The 23,921-nt window shown below is 41.7% G+C and overlaps 1 protein-coding gene across 24 annotated transcripts in view; it reads right to left on the reverse strand.

The window, feature by feature from the left end:
• ADGRL3 (adhesion G protein-coupled receptor L3) overlaps positions 1–23,921 on the reverse strand; it is a 1,804,713-nt gene that overhangs the window by 575,232 nt on the left and 1,205,560 nt on the right. The window lies entirely within an intron of this gene.

Raw genomic sequence — 23,921 nt, forward strand, 5'->3', positions numbered from 1 at the left:
AGCAAATAGCAGGAGCTGTAAGCCTCTCTCTACCTAAAGAAAAAATGATCTGTGCTTTTTTTTTAAAGACATGTTAAAAAAGACTAGGCTTCACTGGCCTACTAGAAAAGAAATACAATGTCTTCAACTAGTAGACCCTGGGAAGCTCCTGTTGAGACTGAGGTCTTTCATTCAGCTGGCGACAAAACAGTTACTGTGCACAGTATATTTGGTGATTAATGAGTTTAAGAGTATTTGTGTCATGTGTGTTAAAAGCCCTTGTAGGGCTTGAATTTTTATCTTCTTTCATTAATAAAGCCCAGCTGGGAATCACAATCATTTGCTTGTTTTTCTTTGGAAGGCATATCTTTGTGAAACAGGAAGCAGACCAGCGTTCTGTTCTCTGTTCGTCAGTTCTTATGCTCTCAGTCTTTTAATGTTCTCTTTTGTCCAAGCACCATGCCAGAGAAGGCCAATACAATGCCAGCGTGTTTCACCGATAGTAATCGCTCATTGGGTTCATTTAGAATATTTCAGTACTTCTATTTCTGAAACATATTCTTCATGAAATCTCTTGGCATTAAATGTATACACAGTGGTGTGGGGATTTGTATAAATTAGAGCTGTACTGAACAGCATATTTTATTATTTGTCCAAATACAAAAAATGAAAAATATTATTCTGCCGAATATTCCACAGTAGAAAGGAGAATCCCACAAACAAAGAAGCTGTGAAATAGATGTTCTTGATTAAAAAGTTTATTAAACACTTACAGCAGTGCCCCACAAACTTTCTCGAGCTGTGGCACATTAAACATTGTGGCCGCAGCTCGAGGCGTCTGTGATGATGTTGCATGCATACGTGACATCATCACGTCAACATCCATGCATGCATGAAGGCCCTCCAGACGGGCCCTGAGAAGCTGGGGGGGGGGGGGGAAGTGCCAGCAGGAAAGAGGGCTGTAAAAGAGAGGCGCTGGCGCAGGCTCAGGCTCATTGCCTACAAGACGTGTCTCTCACTGCAAGAGACACGACCTGTAGGCAGTCAGGCAATGCTGGCACCTCTTCTCCTCTCCAGTGTGTAATGGCACACTTGAAATCAAAGGAAACACACAGTTTACGATAACCTGACTTATAGGATCAAGCTCATCCACATGGAGGAACAATAATGCAAACCCAAACTCATTCAAAATGAAGAATCAATGATGCAAATCAACAAGGTCCGTGTTTCAGCTCTCGAAGCCTTCGTCAGGGGTCCTAAGGGATGTAAGGGCCTCTTCTACTAAACCGCGCTAACGGTTTTAGCACGGGGAGCCACACTGAATGACCCACGCTGCTCCCGACATGCATAAGAACTCTATGAGCATCGGGCGCAACGCAGGCCATTCAGCGTGGCTCCCCGTGCTAAAACCGCTAGCGTGGTTTAGAAGAGGGGATAAATGTTTGAAAATGTGTTGTGTAATTCAATTATAGGTATGGAAAGACTGAATAGATGTGGTTGAAGACACATATGTGTATGAATGCAAAGCTCTAATTCGTGAATGGGCAAATGGCGTGCAAAACATATATATGTGAAAGTAATAGTGGTTACCCATTCTGGAGCTAAGGTGCTAGAAAATTAAAGGAATTGAAAATGCTGAAGTGACATTGTCAAGGTGCCAAACAGGACTAACCAAGCAAAAGAGACCATATGACGAATAGAGATTGTACAATATGATGCTAGACTCATAAGAATATTCTAAGGCATGAAATTACATACCCAGACGGCAGGCACACAGTGATTAAAAGTGCTAACAAGGATGATAAAATATCACTAAAAATGAAAAGAAAAATAAATATAACTTATAAAATAAGAAACAATGGACAAACATGAGAGATATTCATATAAATTAGTACCATTTTTATGAATTACCATCATAAATGATAAAAATGGTAAAAGTGATCTTTGCGCTGCCGTATTTAAAAAATCATAAAACCCCAAACATTAAAAATATGTAAAATAAGTCAATACCAGGGAATTGCAATGAAAAAGGCAATATTTAAATTCAATAATTAGAAAATCAAACCTTAAATTAATTTGTGAAATGTGTATAAACATCTGAACCATATGCTTGTAAACACAACCCATGATTAAAACCCATTTGTGCAAACTGTAGGGCTACAACAACATGTAAAGCCTAAAAATATGAAAATGATCAATAATGAGAGGAAATAAAAGCCACTAATGTGAAAGTGAAGGTCATAAGATAAACAGCAAAAAAATGGAATACTTAAGTAGACAAAACTTGCATATCTCCCCCCCAAAAAAACAGAATTAAGTGGTGCTAAAATGGCAAAATAAATAAGTGAATCCAGAAATGACGTAGAACGCCGTTAAAATCAGTTTGTTTGCCGGTTAGTGATCGGTGACTTTTAATGCACAAGACCGCGGCGATAATAGCATTGGCGGCTATAAGAACTTAATAACTGTTTAACAAAATGCTGTCGTGAAGAAGCTCTCCATACGTTGGTGAGAGCGAAACGGAGATCTTCTGTTGGGAGGATAGCCAGGCGATATATTAAACCCGAGCTAAGTATTATACAGTATAAGTTAAATAAAAATAATATTATGGTATATTAAGGTATATAATGGTTATATTATTAAGGTATATTATGGTATATTAAGCAATAGCCATATATATACACTGCTCATTGAGAAAATAAGACATTTATTAATGATAGCCCTTTTATAAGCCCAGTAACTACGACTTGCTCTGAGATATATAGTCTTCGTCTCTATTTATGAGCATGTTGGGATCTTTTTGATCTTTTGATGGCCTTCTTTCAAGGGTCTTGAGTAGCTATACTACGGTTCGGATTTGATTGTAAAATAAATAAGTGAAAACAGAGTATAAAAAAAAGTACAAGAAAAACTTACAAAGCTGTGCTAGCAGCTGCCGCGCGGCAACAGTCCTAAAGCCCTTTAAATCTCTATGAGCTTTGGGGCCTTTACCAAGCTACAGCCGCTAGCACGGCTTTGTAAAACAGACCCTAAATGAATGAAAAATGGCGGTGTCAAACAGAGGTTGCAAAAGACACGCCCATATTGAACCTAAAACTCCAGCTTGGAAAGAGCCGACCACGGGTGGCAAAAATATAATATAATAATCATAATATTGCTAATTGCTCACCAAAGGCCTGCCGCCAGAGGTACTAAAATGAAAAATAAACTTACCATATCCCACTCGGAACATCGGGCCTCTTTTACAAAGGCGCACTAAGCATTTTAGCGCACGCTGAATCAACGCGTGCACTAACCGCTAACGCATCCATAGAATAACATGCACACTTTAGCATTTAGCACGCGATATTTACCATGCACTATAAAGCATAGTGCACCTTTGTAAAAGAAGGGCTTACAGACCCAACTGTCCAAAGGCTGCAGTGCAGTGGTAAAAGTAAAAAATGCTGCCCAAAAACAACCCCCTAAAAAAACCAAAAAACATGCAGTTCCCCTTAGAATCCAGACTCTGCTCAGGCTTCTGTCCATTTACGATCTGCATGGGTTTTTTTTTTTTGCTAATGTTCACACACAGTCGTGAGGGTCTATGATGTCATCACTTAGTGCCTTTATAGTGGTAGCTTTCGGGCGGCATTTTTTACTTTTACCACTGCACTGTAGTTGGTCTCTACGTGTTATTTTGCTTGCTCGACACCATTGGGCCCTATGCCCTACCAAAACAAATTCCTGGAAGCTCAGTTGACACACCATACACTTCCCTCCTTAACCGAGGCACAGTGCTTCTGGATGGTATCTTCAAGGGGCAGACTGGACCCTGCTACCTGTCAAATAGCTCCCTTCAAATGCAACCCTCATACAGTATCATCAACCTGTAGAGCAAAAGGCCTTGACAGTTTGACCCCATCACAAGGCAACCACTAGGGGCTGTTGGTGCCATTTTGAACCTGGTAATCACTCCTGCCCTAAATTCCCTTAGACACTAGGAATAAGGAGAGGCAAGCCTAGGGTTGGAGGATGGCCTATGGAAGGGTGGAATTCTATGGTGGGGATTCTTTGAGAGGTTGTGTTCAGGGGATACTTCAGGTAGGGGGTAGGTGTGCTTGGCCATTTAAGTCATCACTAGGGAACATTGTTCTTTTGTTTAATGATCACAAGCTGGGCTATTTGTTTTTCACAACAGTCACTAAGTTGTGATACTGAGATATGATAAGTTAATGACTCCTACAGTAAACTAAGGTGTAGTAAAACTCCAAGTTTTACCACACCTTAGTGTCAGCATTAGCCTAACTGAGACTGCAGGGCCAAACCAGAATGCAGCCAAAGGCCCCTGAGAAATATTAGAAGTCTGACCCTTAGTGTGGTCAGTGCAGGCAAACTGTATGTCTCCTACCCTGCTGGGCATAGTTTAGGACCAGTGCTCAAGAGCAACAGAGGAAATCAGAGAACTTGGCTCCAAAAATAAGTCACACCTTCTTGGTAATTAACAACAAACCAAATTATGACACACACACAAACCCCCTCAGGAATATACTTTTCTCTTTGCTCTCTCACACTCTCTTACACACTTTAAGACCCTTACCCACCCCTCCTCAGAAACTTACAGAGGACAGATACATTCAGATCCACCAGCACAAAAGCAGCCCTGTAACAGATTTATTTTTTCTAAGAGTTGTACATTAATAATATGTAAGCTTATTTCTATATAAAATATATTTTCCCAAGCCACACCTTTTATCTTCATTGTGTTACAAGCAACCCTCTAAGGAGTGAACTTGGTACTGGACGAGATGGGAGGCAAAATATTACACTTAGCAACTACTCTCCCGAGTGGGTAATTCTATATTTGTGCCCCTATATAAAGGCATCCAAATATTCTACAAAGGAAAGTATGTGCCTTCTTTCCTTTATAGAATACTAATGTAACAGGTTATATACATACATGCACAAATATGTTAAGCATGAGCATTTATGTTAGCCATGGAGCAGGCATAAGTGCTCACACCTAAATGTTGGAGATACACATGTAACCTATGGCATTCTATAAGTTATGTCAATAAATTTATCTTGGGCACTTCGCTTTCATATAGTCTTACTTGTAGGGACCTATATGCAGATTACACAAATGGTGAACCAATGTTAAGTTGGTCCCTCCGTGGCTCCTCTCTGTTGATATTAATGTGAATATTACCACTAGCTTAGTCCTCAGATACACCACCTTGGGCTCTTAGTAATTCATGGCCCCAGGCTTTATGTGTGGCCTCCTCATCAGACCCACGAGTGGTATAATAATTCTAAATGCCTTATTAGTAATAATTATAATTATGAATGGTTTAAATAGATTAATCATTTAACTTATCTTAGACGTGGTCGTCAGTATTGGGATCACTTAGCCGACATGCTTATTCAAGGCCATATATCCCTATGAGAAATAAACATATTTAGCCACTTGTCTTTAGACTATAACTAGAAAAGTTTTAAAAGAACCCTAACAAAATATTCCCCCAAGATCCCGAGACCCAACTAAATCAAAAGGACCCGGAACCTATCTACTTTATCTTTACAGCTAAGCGCTACTCCGTCTGACCACATGATGTGTTAACATGGCCGCCGTGTTCTGTAAATCATTTAAATACCCATCAGCTGGACGCGACACTGTCAGCTGCTACTACGTCAGCATCATCGAGAAAGCCGTGGGAGACTGATTCATGCCCTACCACTAGGGGTTTGTCAGTGTTGATCCGTTGCAAGAACCTTTTAAATATTTATAACATGGAGGAAGACCCATACATAACTCCCATTCAAGCTCTAAATTAAGTCCTGTAGGTGTCACCAAATTTAACCAATATATCCATCGCTGCTCCATATAGTTAAGCCATGACCAGAGAGGAGCCACGGAGGGACCAACTTAACATTGTTTCACTATTTGGGTAATTCTATAAGTTATGTGCATAGGTGAGAGACCCGCCTAGAATCTGCCTATATGTATGCCCAGTTGCAAACTACTTGAGCTATGTATATAATTTATTAATTAAGTTTTACAGCCCACAACATTAAAAGATAGAACATGGTACAGTTAGTTACACTTCCAGATATGTGGCAAAATGCATTCCAAATTAATGGCCGCATCAAAAATGCATGATAGCAACCAATGCCCAGGTTAATGACATGGCCACCTTCAACCATGGCCAGGAATGCCTCCTACAATTGCCACAAAGCTTTTGCATCTACAATGGATTAGTTTTTGCAGTTAACACTAACTACAATACCTTGATGTGGTTTAGTAAATAGATACCATATCATGCTACATTTTCTCTGTGCTGCTATACTCTCCTTGCCTTTTATTTCTTCATCTCTATTTAATGGAAGAAAATCTAATTTAAAAAGACCTTGCAGTAATAGTATTGTGGTTTATTACTTCAGAGATCTCTATGGACAAAGAGGACTTCACCTTGTTTTATCGCACTAAACTATTTTTTATTGAGTTCCTTGCTAAGATATGAACTTATTTCTGTGGATGAGATTATCAGCCCTATCCAAGGACTTCCTTTACTTCATGTAATAGAAAACCATACACAACGGGACTTACTTCATATCGGTCCAAAATCCAAATATCTTTGGACTGGTACACTACTGTAATGGATCTGACTCAATTTTAAACAAGTACAAAATTAAAATGACAAGAATTGGATGGTTCAATATATGTTAAACTCATCTAAATGATTAAATGTCTAATCTTATCAAAAGCTTATCTCCGGTACATTAATTTCAATGATTTTGATTCGGTTTCAATAGTCAGTAATCAATAGTCAATTTTCAATATATAGTTTCAAGCCTTGAATATTGAATATTAAAAATTGACAGTCAATTTTCAATATATATCCCCTCTTTTACAAAACTACGATAGCAGTTTCTAATGCGGGGAACCGCGCTGAATGGCCCGCGCTGCTCCCGACGCTCATAGGAACTCAATGAGCGTCGGGAGCAGCGCGGGCCATTCAGTGCAGCTTCCCACACAGTTTCGTAAAAGGAGGCCATAGTTTCAAGCCTTGAATATTAAAAATTGAATATTTATTACTAACTATTGAAACCGATTCAAAATCATTAAAAATTTACCAGAGAGAATGAATATTTGGAGATAAGCTTTAGGTAAGACTGGACATTTAGTCACTTAGATGAGGCTAACTCATATTGATTGCTAATACCTCATAGAATATAGATAAATTTATAGGAGCATTAAAAAGCTTCCTCTTCAGAGACACTTTTAATCCATAATCCAGGACTCTTTAACAATCTATAAAAAGGCAGCTCTCAACTAACTTTCCTCTATCCTTTTGTGTTATCCTTAGATGTCTTCTTTTCTAAAATTATTGTATTTCACCCTCTATCACCTTGTTTTCTGTTTGTCAGTAGGTCTTGTTTTGTGTTTTGGTTCTCGTTATTTATTTTAATTTTATTCCCCCAATTTAATTGTATTGTATATCGCCTAGAAGGTTAATAGACGATTAATCAAATTTTTAATAAAGCTTGAAACTTTGAACTTGCCATCTATCTCTGTGTGATAAGAATTGGATGGTGGCATATAAGCGGTTACTCGTACGTTTGCTTGCTACCTTTGCAAGCAAGATTTGCCAGACTGCGTGCAGTCATGGATTTGCATTACTATTTTCTAGAGCAAGGGGAATGGTTTTCACATAAGTCTGATCAATAAATCTGCTGTCATGAACATTAAGTCACATAAGCACAGGAACACATAGCTGGAAAAACAGAGCTTAACTGAATTTTTAGCTGTATCGGCTATTTCAATACAAAGTAAATAAATAAACTGGTCGTTATTTAAATTTTCAAATGTGAACTTACCACTACTACTACTTATTTCTGTTGCACTGTTAGACGTATGCAGCACTGTACATTAAATATGTAACTATGTAAAAGACAAACTCCGCTCAACAGAGCTTACGATCTAATTAAAACTAACATGGCAAGTAGGGGTTAGGGAATGATAAAACAGACATGTGTGCTCTTCACCATACAATTTGTTGGAGAGATCAATCTGCCTGCTTTTAAATATCAGCAGCATTGGGAAAACAACTGCTTTTACACCTAAGCAGCAGCGGGTACATCCACAACCACCAAGAGCCCACAGACCCGATCCTGCCAGGAGCGTGAACTCCTCCCCCTGCAGTCCATTGGAGAGATCAATCTGCCTGCTTTTAAATATCAGCAGCAGTGGAGATAACTGCTTTTACATCTAAGCAGCAATGAGACCAGCCACAACCACCGAGAGCACTCAGACCCGATCCTACCAAGAGTGTGAACTCTTCCCCCCCTGCAATCCGCTAAGAAGATCGACTGTCGGCTCCGGGTGGCTTTCCCGCAGAGGAGAGAATCCTGCATTCACCGTGGACCTCATCTGGGGCAGCCTCCTTGGAGCGGCTGGGGCACGGGCAGTGTGTCTGGGAGGGAATGCATGGATGGGAGAACATCGCAGGGGAGGAGACATAGGCATCCTGGGACTGTCGGCCAGAAGAAGCCCTTTCTGGATACGTCAATCGCTCCTCCTAAACTTACTTGCTCCACTTCATCACTGACGCTGACCCATTCTACTTCTATTCCTTTCTCTCCTCTCTTCTACCTTCCAAAGTATTTAGATCAATGCTGTCTTTTTAAAATGTTTATTTTATTTTTATTTTTCCTCTAACTCTACTTTTCACTTCTCTATTACCCTCCAGGTACTTTAGTTAGATTGTGAGCCTTCGGGACAGTAAGGGAATTTTCCAAGTACCTTTCTTATTTCTAATCTTAATGTATATTTTCTGTAAACCGCTTAGAACCTAACGGATGTAGCGGTATATAAGAAATAAATTACATTACATTACATTACATTACAATACAATACACCAATTTCTAGACTGCATAACCAGGCAGTTTAATGTGGTTCACAAAAGATTAATAAAAATACAAAGGAATAAGCAAAGTAGAAAAAAAAAACTAGTTAACTATGAACTTATTATAAAGATAAGTTTTTAGTTGCTTTCTAAACTGAAGATATGAATGAGAGATGGAAAAAAAGGTGCCTGAAATCACTATTGTACAAATCGGCTTGGAAAGAGAGTAGACGCTCATGGAATTTTTTTGTATTTACAGACATGAGTACTTTACAAGTGAGTGGGAATTAGGAGTTAAAAGCCGCTTCAAAAAAGCAGGCTTTTAGCCTAGGTTTGACTACTTCAGGAAGCAGGCGATAGCCTAGCTCTTCACCCAAGCCAGTACTGTAGGGTGATTGACTATACTGTGTTCCCCCGCAAATTCACAGTTCGCAAATCGCGAACTCGCTCATTCGTGGTCTGCTCCGACCGTCTCTTCCTGTAGTAAAGTCGGGCTACACCAATCAGGAGCTGCGTGTCAAAGCAGCTCCTGATTGGTGTAGCCCGACTTTACTACAGAAGAGGCGGTCAGAGCAGACTGTGAGTGATTTTCTTCACTCGCCGGCGCTCCAGCTGCCCTCTCCTGCCTCCCCTGCCTTTTGACAGGCGAAAAACCACATTTGCAGTTTTTTAAAATTCGCGGGAGTTCCTGGAACGGAATCCCTGCAAATTTCAGGGAAGTACTGTACACTCAAGTGCACTAGGACTAGCTTGCCATTAAATCAGTCCCTTATACCTTGATTAACAGTATAAACAACTTGCCTTGAGTTTAGCTTCCAATCTGTTTATCCCATCACATTCTGTACCACTCATCTTGTCCCCATTTAATATCTGTATTTGACCCCTCGGCAAATGGATGAGCTGTATTATAGAAAAAGCATTATCATTTTTCTGTTATTTGAATGTTCTGATTCATAAGTATTATGTCTCCCTTTTAGTATGTATTGTATTTCTCTTATTTGAGTTTTGGTGCTGTTGGTTTTAAATTGGTTTTAAAATGGTATCATGATACCTTGAATGCTCTGATGAAGGCTAAATATAAATATAATGAGATTTCCTCACAATTGGCTAGGAAATATTTGTTTTGTCAGCGGGCAGTGTATTATGGAAACTTGAATAAAGCAGGAATAATATCGACTAATTATCTTAAAGCTAAGAAAAAGAGAGTAAAGATTGTGGCTATTACTGATGGATAGGGAAAATTTTTACCCACATTTCACATGTTTTAAAATAATTTCAGGATTATTATAAAGCTTTATATTCTTCTGAGCTATATTCAAATAAAGAAAATGAAGGAAGATAATTTTGAAATTCAATTAATGGGCCAAAAATTACAGAGCATATAATGGAAAAACTTGAGGCACCTATATCATTTACAGAACTCCAGTCAGCATTGAAGTCTCTCAGAGCTGGTTTCGCTCCAGGTAGTGATGGATTCACAGTGGAGTTTTTCAAATCTTTTCAAACCATACTTTTACCTCATCTTTTTAAATTATATCAATCACAACTGACAAAAGGTCAGATAATCAGGTACTACGGCAGAAGCTTTAACAATAGTTTTGCCAAAGCCAAAAAAAGATCTTATGTTGGTATTAGACTACAGGCCTATTTCTTTAATCAATGTAGATGGAAAAATTCTAGCTAAACTATTGCTCTAATGTTAGCTAAGGCTCTCCCTTACATGATTGGAATGCACCAAACGGGTTTCCTTGCTCAAAGACATTCTTTAAATAATACCAGATTGGCATTTCAGATGCAAAATTTAGCACAAACAATGGATGATTTGGCCTTCTCTGTCTCTTTGGATGCAGAGAAGGCCTTTGATTGTGTAGAATGGACTTTTATATTTCAAGGGGCTCACTTTCAAAGCACTTAGACACACATAGGTTTCTATGGTACTTTGTGTGTCTAAGTGCTTTGATTCCTCAAATCAATATTTGACTTGCTGTTGATAGCCTCAAATGACAAAAAAAACAACCCATTTAAATTAAAAGTCTGTCATATTTCCTATTATTTACCTTCTCCAAAGTAGGGTCCTAATCTATTTTAGCATTTCTATCATTTGGTCGCCTTCTCTGTATCATTTCTAGTTCTATGATATCTTTTTTTTGAGATGGTACAACTAGAAATGAAAGAGCACTCACAAAACAGTCGTACCACTGGTCAATGTAGAAACAGGGGTTCGTTTTTCCATTCTTTATCCCCTTCCAAATAATTCCTGATAATCTATTTACTTTTTTTTTTGTCTGGAAAAATGTTTGAATAATAATTATATCAGCATCAAAAGATATATGTACTACAGAAACAACAATGAATACGGATGCTGCTCAGAAGCAGAAGATGTTGGCCAGCTGTGCATGTGGAGAAAAAGGAAATAAAACAAAGATAAGAATGGCCTATTTCAACTATGATGTGACTACAACTTGATCTCTCATTACCGGGCATTACATTTAGCTCAACATACTTAAACTTTGTCTTCATCAATCTTGTTTAGTACTGTTAATTAACTTCTTCATTATTGGCAGCATACTGCAGCAAAACTCAGCTTAAATGCATAGTTTATTCTAACTAATAAAGCCATGGAGCTCAAAGAGCTGATGCAGCTGGATGTTGTTTCAACAGCTCAGCACCTAATGACCAGCTCTCCCATTTCAGGCAGAATTAGTGGACACAGACACTGTACTGCAGTTCTGCCAACAATGAAAAGGGAACATTATTAGAATGGATGAGACACAAAGGCATTGACCCTAAGAATCAAACCAACACATATTATAAGCTATCAGTTTTCATTTCAGATTCTAGGACTTGACAGCGTCATTTGTGATCAGGATACTAAAAGGAAGAATATCATCCTACCGAGAAAAATAGGGCATATGAGAGATTGAGATAATTAACCAGCTTGAAAAGACAGAATGGGTACAACATAAAATCCAGCAGCAGCATCAAAGCTGAAAAACTGCTGTGCACCTCTCATGGGGCTGCTTTTTTTTCCACTAAGCTATGTTAAAATACGGGCCTAACATATTTGAACATGGGGTGTTCCCATGTGCTAAACCCATTTTGGGCATTTTTCAATTACCTTTTTAATCAGGCCATTGAGAATGTTCACAATAGCGCACGACACCTGAACAAGAGTTAATATAGAAGCTTTTACTGCCTCCTATTTAGGGAGCAATAAGTGTTCCCACAAGGGTTATCAGATTTCACAAAGTAAAAACCTAGACACATGGCCCTGCCTCCCAGTAAAGCCCCATTCATCCCCAGCCCAGCCCCATTCCACACCAATCTCACCCCCACGCAAATCTCCTCTTAAGCTCATGGCTTTGTCTGGGAGGGTCTCTGAGCATGCATGGATGCAATACAATGATGTTACACGCATGTGCGTGATGTCACTGTGTCACATCCACAGATCCTTGGAGGCCCTCCTAGACACAGCCCTGAGTCGAAAACCCGGACAAACTGCTTACAGGTTAGAAAGACGTCCAGACACCCGGACAGTCCCCTAGAAAGAGGACATGTCAGGGCAAATCCAGACGTCTGGTAACCCTGGCTCCCACATTAACTTTGCATTAACCAGTTGGTAAATGCTACAATAAACTATCGTATTTTTCGCTCCTTAAGACACACTTTTTTCACAAAAAAGTGGGTAGAAATGTCTGTGCGTTTTATGGAGCGAATATAACAATTTTTTACATACCCCCTTCGTACATTTTTAAATCTTAAATCCCCCCACACCTTTTTTAATCCCCCTCCATCGTACCTTTTAAAATCCCCCTTAAATCCTGGTGGTCCAGCGGTGTATTGACAGGAGCTTTCTGCGCTCCTGCCCTTCCCTTGCTGGACGGCTGCCTCATTATCTATGGGCCAGCGGTGCATAAGGCAGGAGCAAGTTTTCATCCTCCAGCTTGGGCCCGCGCCACTCCCTGAATGGTTGCCATCAGTTCTCGCTGGACAGGGTACAGGGAAGGGTGGTGGAACAGGGTATAGAGCCTGGCAGAGAGGGGGGACAGGGTACAGAGCCTGGCAAGGAGTGTGGGGTTGGGTACAAAGCCTGGTATATTTTATTAAATATATTAGTACACCATTTGGCTCAGAATATTTTCATCTTGTTTTCCTCCTCTAAACCTAGGTGCGTCTTATGGTCAGGTGTGTCTTATAGTGCAAAAATTACGGTAAGTATTCTGCAGTAAGCCTTTCTTCCTGCATTAAGCATGTGTTAGTAAAATGATTCCTTAGTTGAGAATCTCATCAGGTACTTGACCTGAACTAATCACTGTTGGAAACAGGATATCTGAGCCAATATGGGAGCTCTGTTCTTAAGTTACTCTGTTCTTTCCGAGTAGGTTCACATGGTGATGCTGTTGTAACAGCTCTACAAAACCTAAATATAGTAGACAGAAAAGGCTGGGGCGAAGGGGGAAGGAGGGGATCAGAAAAAGAGTATGAGCAGAAGGGCTGTTATAGGAAGAAAGAAGAGAGGCAGAAAATAACCTCACAGAAAAGGCTGACATGGAGAGAAAAAGAAGAGGCTTTGAAAGTACTAGAAGGATGAGATAGAGATGGACAGAAGAATCCTGGAAATACAAACAAATGAAACAAAGGTAGAACATGCCAAGATGAAAGGCAAGAGAAAGTCTCAGAGGTGGATGAATTGATGGTTGAATTCATGTCTCAGTGAAAATAGATGAATATGTTGAGATTCAACACATGAAAAGGTTAGACAAACCAAATCTGACAACTAAAACAAAGAATAGGATAAACTTATAAGGCCATTACCTATATAAAAATACAATCTATCATAGTATTTAAAAGGATACAATACTGTGCAGCAAAATGTGTTACTGAGAGAATCCTATCAATAATGAGAGCCAAAAAAGAAGACAAAATATAAATCTTAATTGGAGAAAAAAGGAGAAAGCACCACTAACTAAAGTTGAGACAGAAAGGTTTTGGAGAAATGTATAGCTTCAGTAGAGCACAACTGAAAAGCTGAATTACTTACCCAGCATGTGAAATACAGTAATTTGGAAAAAGAAAACATTAAAGTTATGGAAATAAAACTAAAAGAGTTGGAAAACAAGTTTAAAAGGACACCGAAGTAGAAGAGACCCAACCCAGATGAACCAACCAATTATTATTTAAAACAGTTAACATTGCTCCAAAATGACTTGACAGATTGGAAAACTGCAAAACCCAATTGAAATTAATAGCACAATGATTAATAACTGGGAGAACAATTATCCTTCCAAAGGGAGATCCAAGCAATGTTCTTAAAAATTATAGATCAATATTTTGTCCACCTGTTCTCATAACACCATGGCAATAAGAGGGAAGCATATATGGAACAAAAGATCAGCTAATGCTGAATAAAACTGTCACAGCCAATTATAAGAAAAGCAGGAAACTTAGTATAATGTGGACTGACTACAGGAAAGCCTTGGATTGCATCCATGGATAATAAATTGCCTTGACATATTAGAAATAAAGCCTGGATTGATATTGTGCATCAAATTTATCAAGACAATGTGGAAAACCACACTGTGTTTGAAGTATGAAGGCCATTCAAGCCATCAAGATCCAGCATGGAATACGTCAGTGACACTCCCTATCATTACTCTTGTTTTCTGTATGGCACTTAATCCACTGAGTCAATTAACATTTTAATTTTGATTAATCACACAATTAAAGGTATGTTCTTTTTTTCTCCCCCAATGCAGCTCCTTGGGACTCTGGGCAAGTCAATTAACCCTCCATTGCCCAGAGCCACAAGGAGCTGCAGCGGGGACAAAAATAAATATATAAAATACATTTAATTGTATGATTAATTGTGTTTACAAATGTTAAACAACCCTTAATAAGGAATAAAACATAATGAACAGATAAGAAATACAAATTGACAAATACAAATTAAATAATATATGGCCCCTTTTATCAAGCTGTGCCAGAGGTTTTTAGAGTGGGCCGGCATGGTAAATGCTCCGATGCTCATAGAATTCCTATAAGCGTTGGAGTACTTACCTCGCCAGCCCGCACTAAAACCCTCTAGCACAGCTTGACAAAAGTAGGGGGGGTGGGGGAGAATAATATAGCAATGCAAAATACTGTAGCAATAAACATCCTCACAGTTTTTACAGCCTACTTCAGAAATGCAGTCGTATCACTAAGTACTCATAGTATCAGTCTGGACTATAGATTCAGTCTTAATCCTAAAAGATGCTAATGACCCAGCATTAATATCACACTTACTATTTTCAAGTTTCAAGTTTTAATTTATTTGATGTATCGCTTATTACAAACTAAGCGATTAACAAAGTATAACAAACATTGTTAAAATTATATATTATTAAACATTAAAGGGGTAAGATTAACAATATAAATGCTACTTTAATAGAAAGGGAATTGGACACACAAAACAATATAACCATACTATTTTATTTGTAGACTAGTGTTTTAGCCCATTACATTAACGGACACTAGTAGATATATATATATATATATATATATATATATATATATATATATATATATATATATATATAAAAGGTTATTTTACTGTTAGTAACGAAGTGGGACTTGTGCTAAAACTGCAAGAGCCACTGACCAAATCATTTCCTCTAAAGAGGCAATTTTAGCAGTTTTGAACCGGTGGACCATAAGCTATTCCCTATTGGATGAAGATGGAAACCCGCCAGAGCGCCTGGCTGCAACTGTCCCAGTCCATCTTAAAAGCCCACCTTGGCGGTGGCGACGACTCCTGCCCGTGTGGCTAGAGGTCGGCGCGTGCAAGCCCCAACGGCTCCCTTCGGCCGCACTTGCACCCCGCGTCTCCTCCTCCTCATCGACATGCCGGGCCCACCGCCGCCTCCCCCCCCGGCCCCGGCGCCGACCTCCCGCTACCAGGAATGGATCCTAGACACCATCGACTCACTGCGCTCACGCAAGGCGTGGCCCAACCTGGAGCGCATCTGAACTTTGTCTGGCTGTGCGTGGTAAGCGCGCATGTGTGCAACCGGGCTCCTCCATAAAAGGAGGCAAGCCATCGGGCGCCGCTACTGCCACATATTGATTTTTACTGCAGCACGAGGCAGAAGGGAAGCAGAGAGGCAGGAGAGCTGTGCGAGGCGCTGGGAGAAGGGAGAAGCGCCCGCACAAGCAAGGAGACTTCGGGGCAGCGGCGAGTTAGCTCCGCCCACCCCACCGCATCAGTAGCGTGCGACCAGGCTCCTCCATAAAAGGAGGCAAGCCATCGGGCGCCGCTACTGCCACATATTGATTTTTACTGCAGCACGAGGCAGAAGGGAAGCAGAGAGGCAGGAGAGCTGTGCGAGGCGCTGGGAGAAGGGAGAAGCGCCCGCACAAGCAAGGAGACTTCGGGGCAGCGGCGAGTTAGCTCCGCCCACCCCACCGCATCAGTAGCGTGCGACCGGGCTCCTCCATAAAAGGAGGCAAGCCAACGGCGCGCAGCCGTTCGGCGCGCGGCGAAGGCAAGCGGCAAAGGCGCTCGCCTTAGCGAGAGCGCCTTTGCGAAGGGCCTCAAGAAGGGCCTCTAAACAGAGCCCTACCACTTTGAGCCAGATACACTCCACTCTTCCCACACAAAAACAGATACTCCCCTTCATCACACGCAAGCAAGCACACAGGCAAACACACTCTTTCCTTGACTCACATTTGTTTTCTCTTTTTCTTTTCGTTGTTGAAATGGCAGGGAGAACAAGGAGCGCCAAGACTACTATCAAGCTCAACACTCCAGCATCTGGAGAGACCCCGGGGATGGCCAAGGACTCTACACAGAAGGCAGAGAGTGCCACTGAGCAGGTAACAGATGTCTCAGTGCTGACCGAGGCCACCCCCCTCCCACGGTATGCCTCGGTCTCTACGCAGACAGACGAGATGAAACAGGTAGAAGCGGACGAGGACGTTATGCAGGAACTGCGGAGCCTCAGGGAGGAGGTGAAACGCCTGAGGAGCATCAGGGAGGATGAGGCCTTCATCGACGAAGCCATCCAGGAATTGTCTCATATCGCAGAACGAAGCCTCGACAAGACCATCCTTGGCACTCCCAAACCTACAGCTCTAAACTCAACGATCGGAATACAGGAAATGATTGGAGATGCCGGTCCCTGGCTGCTGGTAACCTCTTCTACTGGCAAGCAAAGAAACCCCCCCCCCATTCTCACCTTCTTCTTCTTTTTCTCTCAAACAGGGCAGTTCAACACCAACACCACAACTATCCCTGAAAAACAGATTTCACGTCCTTCAAGAAGGAACTGACGAGGATGAAGCAGAGGAGGATTCCGAACACAGAACACCGGCTGCAGTTCACACTGCTCGATCCACCCCCCCTCGGAGGGAGCGTAGAGTGGTGGTCATCGGAGACTCCATGCTAAGAGGCACCGAAGGACCAATTTGCAGACCAGATTTGCAGTCGAGGGAGGTCTGCTGTCTCCCTGGAGCCAGGATCCGCGACATCACCACCAGTATAGACAAACTTCTGAAACCTACTGACCATTTCCCTATGTTTCTCATTCATGTAGGTACCAACGATACTGCCAGAAGCACATCAGACAGCATCCCTAAAGACTTCGAGGCCCTGGGAAGGAAGCTAAAGCAGACAGGAGCACAGGTGGTCTTCTCATCAATTCTCCCGGTAAGAGACAAAGGCAGAGACAGGGAAAAGCGCATCCATAGGACCAACGAGTGGCTTCGCGAATGGTGTTTAGAGATGAACTTTGGATTCCTAGACCACGGAGCGACGCTACAAGGACTACAGGGACCTGACGGACTTCACCTAACAAAGAGAGGCAAGAAAGTTTTTGGACATCGACTAGCACATCTACTTCGGAAGGCTTTAAACTAGGTAAGTTGGGGGAGGGTTCACACATACATACCAGAGCAGTAAGGATCCATCCTGGGGAAGCAAGTAAAACCCACACTTCTGAGCCTAAGGTAAGTACCCATAGTATACACAAAAAAACAAGAGCCACACTAACGGGGATAGGCATGTCATCAAAATTTGGAGAGCAATGTATGTTAATGCACACAGCTTGGGCAACAAAATCCTGGAACTAGAAACAGAAATAAGGAATGCTGACCTTGACATAGTAGCGATATCCGAGACCTGGTTCACAGATTCGCATGGGTGGGATATGGTTATACCAGGCTACAATCTACTTCGTCGGGACAGAGAGGGCAAATTAGGAGGGGGGGGGTAGCACTATACACTAAGGATAATATCAAAACTACCAGGATCACAGAGGTTAGATACACAGGGGAATCACTTTGGGTAAACCTGGCCAGAGGGAACGAAAAATGCCTTTACCTCGGTGTGGTATACAGGCCTCCAAGACAACAGGAAGACAAAGACAAAGAATTGATTGAGGACATAGAGAACATCACTTTGCATGGTGACACAGTACTGTTAGGCGACTTCAACATGCCAGATGCAGACTGGAACACCCTCTCAGCAACTACGAGCGGTAGCAAAAGAATAATAACCTCCATTAAGGGTGCACAACTCAAACAAATGGTATTAGAGCCCACTAGAGAAAAAGCAATACTGGACCTGGTACTCACAAATGGAGACAGTGTCTCGGAAGTATCAGTGGGAGACACGCTGGCCTCCAGTGACCACAACATGGTATGGCTCAACCTCAGGAAAGGCTTCTCTAAATCAAACACAGCAACGAGGGTCCTCAACTTTAGGGAGGCAGATTTCGACCACATGAGAGACTTTGTCCATCAAGAACTGCAAAACCATGCAGAAACTGACAATCCAGAAACTATGTGGGCAAATCTAAAATACATCCTGAACGAAGCATCTTGCCACTAGGTAAAACAGTAAGCAAACGCCGGAGAAACAAAAAACCACAATGGTTCAACAAGGAAATTTCGGACCTCATTAAAATGAAAAAAGAAACATTTATCACCTACAAACATCTTGGGAAAAGGGAGGCAAAAGAAGACTATCTGGCCAGATCTAAGGCTGTCAAAAAGGCAGTCAGGGAAGCCAAACTTCAAACAGAGAAAGATCTAGCACGGAACATTAAAAAAGGGGACAAATCCTTCTTTAGGTACATTAGCGACAGGAAGAGAAACAAAAATGGAATAGAACGCCTTAGGCAATCAGATGGAAACTACGCAGAATCTGATACTACCAAGGCAGAACTGCTAAACAAATACTTCTGCTCAGTATTCACCTGTGAAGCACCGGGAGATGGTCCACAACTACAAATAAGAGACAGCCAAAATGACCTGTTTCGTGATTACGAGTTTACACCTAGTAGCGTCTACCACGAACTTTCAAGACTCAAAGTAGACAAAGCCATGGGGCCAGACAATCTACACCCCAGGGTACTCAGAGAGCTGAGTGAAGTTCTGGCTGAACCACTATCCGTACTCTTCAATCTTTCCATGCGCACGGGAAAAGTACCCCTAGACTGGAAAACAGCTAACGTAATTCCACTCCACAAAAAGGGCTGCAGAACAGAGACAGGAAATTACAGGAAATTACATCCATAGTGTGCAAACTCATGGAAACACTGATCAAACAGGAACTTGACAAAATTCTAGACGAAGAAAATTTACGTGATCCACATCAACACGGATTTACCAGGGGAAGGTCCTGCCAATCTAATCTGATTGACTTCTTTGGTTGGGTGACCAGTCATCTGGATGCCGGTGAGTCCCTTGACGTGATATATTTGGACTTCAGAAAAGCTTTTGATATAGAAACATAGAAAGGTGACGGCAGAAAAGGGCTACAGCCCATCAAGTCTGCCCACTCTACTGACCCACCCCATTAAGTCTGAGTGCTGCTCGACCCATGTAGGGATCCCACGTGGATGTCCCATTTATTCTTAAAGTCGAGCACGCTTGTGTCCTTGATTACCTGCGTCGGAAGTTTGTTCCAGTGATCTACCACTCTTTCTGTGAAGAAATACTTCCTGATGTCACCTCTAAATTTCCCTCCCCTGAGTTTGAGCGGGTGCCCCCTTGTGACCGAGGGTCCCTTGGGAAGGAATATATCGTTTTCTACCTCGACACGACCTGTGACGTACTTAAAAGTCTCAATCATGTCACCCCTTTCCCTGCGCTCCTCTAGAGAGTACAGCTGCAATTTGCCCAGTCTTTCCTCGTATGAGAGACCCTTGAGTCCAGAGACCTTCCTAGTGGCCATTCGCTGGACCGACTCAGCTCGAAGCACATCTTTACGGTAATGTGGCCTCCAGAATTGCACACAGTACTCTAGATGAGGTCTCACCATGGTTCTATACAGTGGCATTATGACTTCAGGTTTGCGGCTGACGAAGCTTCTATTGATACATCCCATCATTTGCCTCGCCTTGGATGAGGCCTTCTCCACTTGTTTGGCAGCCTTCATGTCTGCACTGATGATCACTCCCAAGTCCCGTTCCTCTGAAGTCCTAGCTAGTGTTTCTCCATTCAAGGTGTATGTTCTGCATGGATTTCTGCTGCCGAGATGCATGACCTTACACTTCTTAGCGTTGAAGCCCAGCTGCCATGTCGTGGACCATTTTTCCAACTTGATCAGATCCTGCGTCATACCATCCGTGGGATTGCTTCCACCCACTATATTACACAGTTTGGCGTCGTCGGCGAACAGCGCTACTTTACCCTGAAGCCCTCGGGTCAAGTCCCTTATGAATATGTTAAAAAGGGATGGTCCCAGGACTGAGCCCTGAGGCACACCGCTAGTCACCTCCGATGTCTCAGAGAAGGTGCCATTGACCACCACTTTCTGAAGTCTTCCACTCAGCCAATCATTGACCCACGCCGTTAGTTTCTCACCTAACCCCATCAATTTCATCTTGTTTAATAGTCTACGGTGTGGGACACTGTCAAAAGCTTTACTGAAATCCAAGTATACTATGTCCAGAGACTCTCCCGAGTCCAGCTTTCCTGTCACCCAATCAAAGAAGCTGATGAGATTGGACTGGCATGACCTGCCCCTAGTGAATCCATGTTGACAGGGATCCCTCAGATTCCCCTCATCCAAACTAAAATCGATGGGATTGGGGGATACATTCACTACATGGGTAAGGGATTGGCTAGATGGTAGGCTTCAAAGGGTGATGGTAAACGGTACCCCCTCGAAAACGTCAGCAGTGATGAGTGGAGTACCTCAAGGCTCCGTCTTAGGGCCGATTCTATTCAATTTATTCATAGGAGACTTGACCCAAGGACTTAGAGGAAAAGTATCACTGTTTGCCGACGATGCCAAACTATGCAACATAGTTGGCAAAAGCAGTGTGCCTGACTTTATGACGCAGGACCTAAGACAGCTTGAACAGTGGTCATCAACTTGGCAGCTAGGCTTCAATGCTAAAAAATGTAAAGTAATGCACCTAGGCAAAAAAAATCCACACAGAACTTACACACTAAATGGTGAAACCTTGTCCAGGACCACGGTGGAACGTGATTTAGGAGTGATCATTAGCGATGATATGAAGGCTGCCAATCAAGTAGAGAAGGCTTCGTCTAAGGCAAGACAAATGATGGGCTGTATCCGTAGGGGTTTTGTCAGCAGAAAACCTGAGGTCATAATGCCACTGTACAGATCCATGGTGAGACCTCATCTCGAGTATTGTGTTCAATTCTGGAGACCACACTACCGAAAAGATGTGTTGAGAATTGAGTCGGTTCAGCGAATGGCTACCAGAATGGTCTTGGGGCTCAGGGATCTCACGTATGAAGAAAGGTTAAAAAAACTGCGGATGTACTCGCTGGAGGAGCGAAGAGAGAGAGGGGACATGATTGAGACCTTTAAGTATATTACTGGGCGTATAGAGGTGAAAGATGATATCTTCAGTCTTACAGGACCCTCGGTAACCAGAGGACACTCGCTGAAAATCAGGGGAGGGAAATTTTGGGGTGATGCTAGGAAGTACTTCTTCACCGAAAGGGTGGTCGATCATTGGAACGAGCTGCCTCAGCGGGTGATTGAGGCCAGCAGCGTGTTAGATTTCAAGAGAAAATGGGATATTCATGTGGGATCTCTAGGAGAGTAAGAATCAGGGAGTGGGTCATTGGTATGGGCAGACTCGATGGGCTATGGCCCTTTTCTGCCGTCAATTTCTATGTTTCTATGCGCACTCTGCCGGCCACGGAACTACAGATCATGCAACACAGCGGTGAGAGTGTGCATGCGTGCTTAGCGTTTTATTATAAGAGATTACCTTACTGCATTTATCCAGGTGAAGTCAATCTTCCTTACAGAAAAACTGAGGAAATAACTGAAAACAGTTGTCCGGTGACTGACAAAAACAAGCTTGAAGACGGTGAATGTAAATATATAGGCAGTAAAGGAACAACAACCCAGCAAAAACCATAAAGAGAAAATACCAGCAAAGAAATTACATGAGGTTAAGGAGCCCTTTCACTATAGTATGCTGAAATCTGGATTTAACATTGTTTAACACGGGATTTTACCATGCACTAAGCTCAGATTTAGGCCTCCTTTTATCAAGCCGAGCTAGCGGTTTAACACACGTAATAGCGTGCGTTAAACCGCCGGCCGCGCTAGCCACTACCGCCTCCTCCTGAGCAGGTGGTAGTTTTGAGGCCAGGGCGGGGGGTAGCGCGCAATGAAAAGTCACGCGCGTTAACCCGCTAGCGCGGCTTGATAAAAGGAGCCCTTAATATGGCACCATTTACATAGTACATAAGAAAATAAGAACTGCCGTGCTGGAACAGAGCAAAGGTCCATTAAGCCCAGATCCTGTTTCCAACAGTGGTCAACTCATATCCCAAGTATCTAGCAAGATCCCAAGTGGTAAAATAGATTTTCTGCATGTGCTGTATTGGAAGCTCGTTCTTCTTTGCCTGGAACACAACCTATTGATTTGAAGTTGGATTGGATGGCTAATGGAGTGGAGTTTTTTTAGCCTATGAAGCTGAACTGAGGGGTTTTTCCCACTTCATTTTCATGCTTATAGAATATATTAATAGACAAAGCAATTATAACAAATAAAGGGGAGACTGATAGGAATTGCTATGGGATCTAGAATTTTTTTGGAGCAAGCTAGATTTTAATATACATAGTTGATATTTTGTGCTCCGCCCAAATTATTGTGATTTTGAAATGATTACATTTGTTTTGGGAGATACCAATTATAGCAAAATTTTTTGAAAAGTGGGTTGGAATTAACTGAATGCTAGAGAAGAAGAAGTTTTAAAAGCGCCGTATTTGGGAACGGACACTGTGGGATTAAATATATCTGATAAATGGACATAATTATTGAATAAACAAAATGATTTGATTAGATTGGAGATGCATAGTGCCTCTCTGGATTATTGCAAACAGAAAATTATTCCTAGAGGGGTGCGAATGACTAGAGCACTAAGATTATTTGAGGAAGACCCTGTTTTTGTAGATCAATTGAATAAAATCCTAAATCAATGCTCACTAGATTTAATGTTGCTATTGATTAAGTAAGAATTCAGGTAGAGTCAAAAATATATTCTGAAGAGAGTAACAGCTTTAAAAGATGAGGATGTGATGGAATTAAAAATTCAATTTTTTCCATTCATTTTTCATATATACACACAATATAATCTTATTAATACATAATGGTAGTGGTTAAACACAAAATTAAACTACAGAAAACACACTGTATGCTTCTCAACATTCATTCCTACCATAACACAGATAATCCCTATGCAAATACGAGACCAAAAACTAAAAGTACTAATATATATATTTTTTTAAACACCCTAAGATTCAAGAAACAAATGTTATTTCTTCCTGAGCAGTGCAAAAGATAGACAGCAGATTAAAATGCTCAAAATTGGCACAATTCAAACACTAACTTGAAAATAAAATCATTCCTCCTACCTTTGTTGTCTCCCTCCCTCCATGCTGTGCTTCCCTCCGGCGGGTGTCTAACCTTCTAGCCGGCTCCAACCTGGACGTTTTATGCGGCCCGCAGGTCTGATGCCCCCCGGTGTCATCTTGTGGCCGGCTCCCTCCTTCTCACAGCCATAGTGTGCACGGAGCTG

Source organism: Geotrypetes seraphini, chromosome 1 (genome assembly GCF_902459505.1).
Source record: "Geotrypetes seraphini chromosome 1, aGeoSer1.1, whole genome shotgun sequence".
Classification (NCBI taxonomy): domain Eukaryota; kingdom Metazoa; phylum Chordata; class Amphibia; order Gymnophiona; family Dermophiidae; genus Geotrypetes; species Geotrypetes seraphini.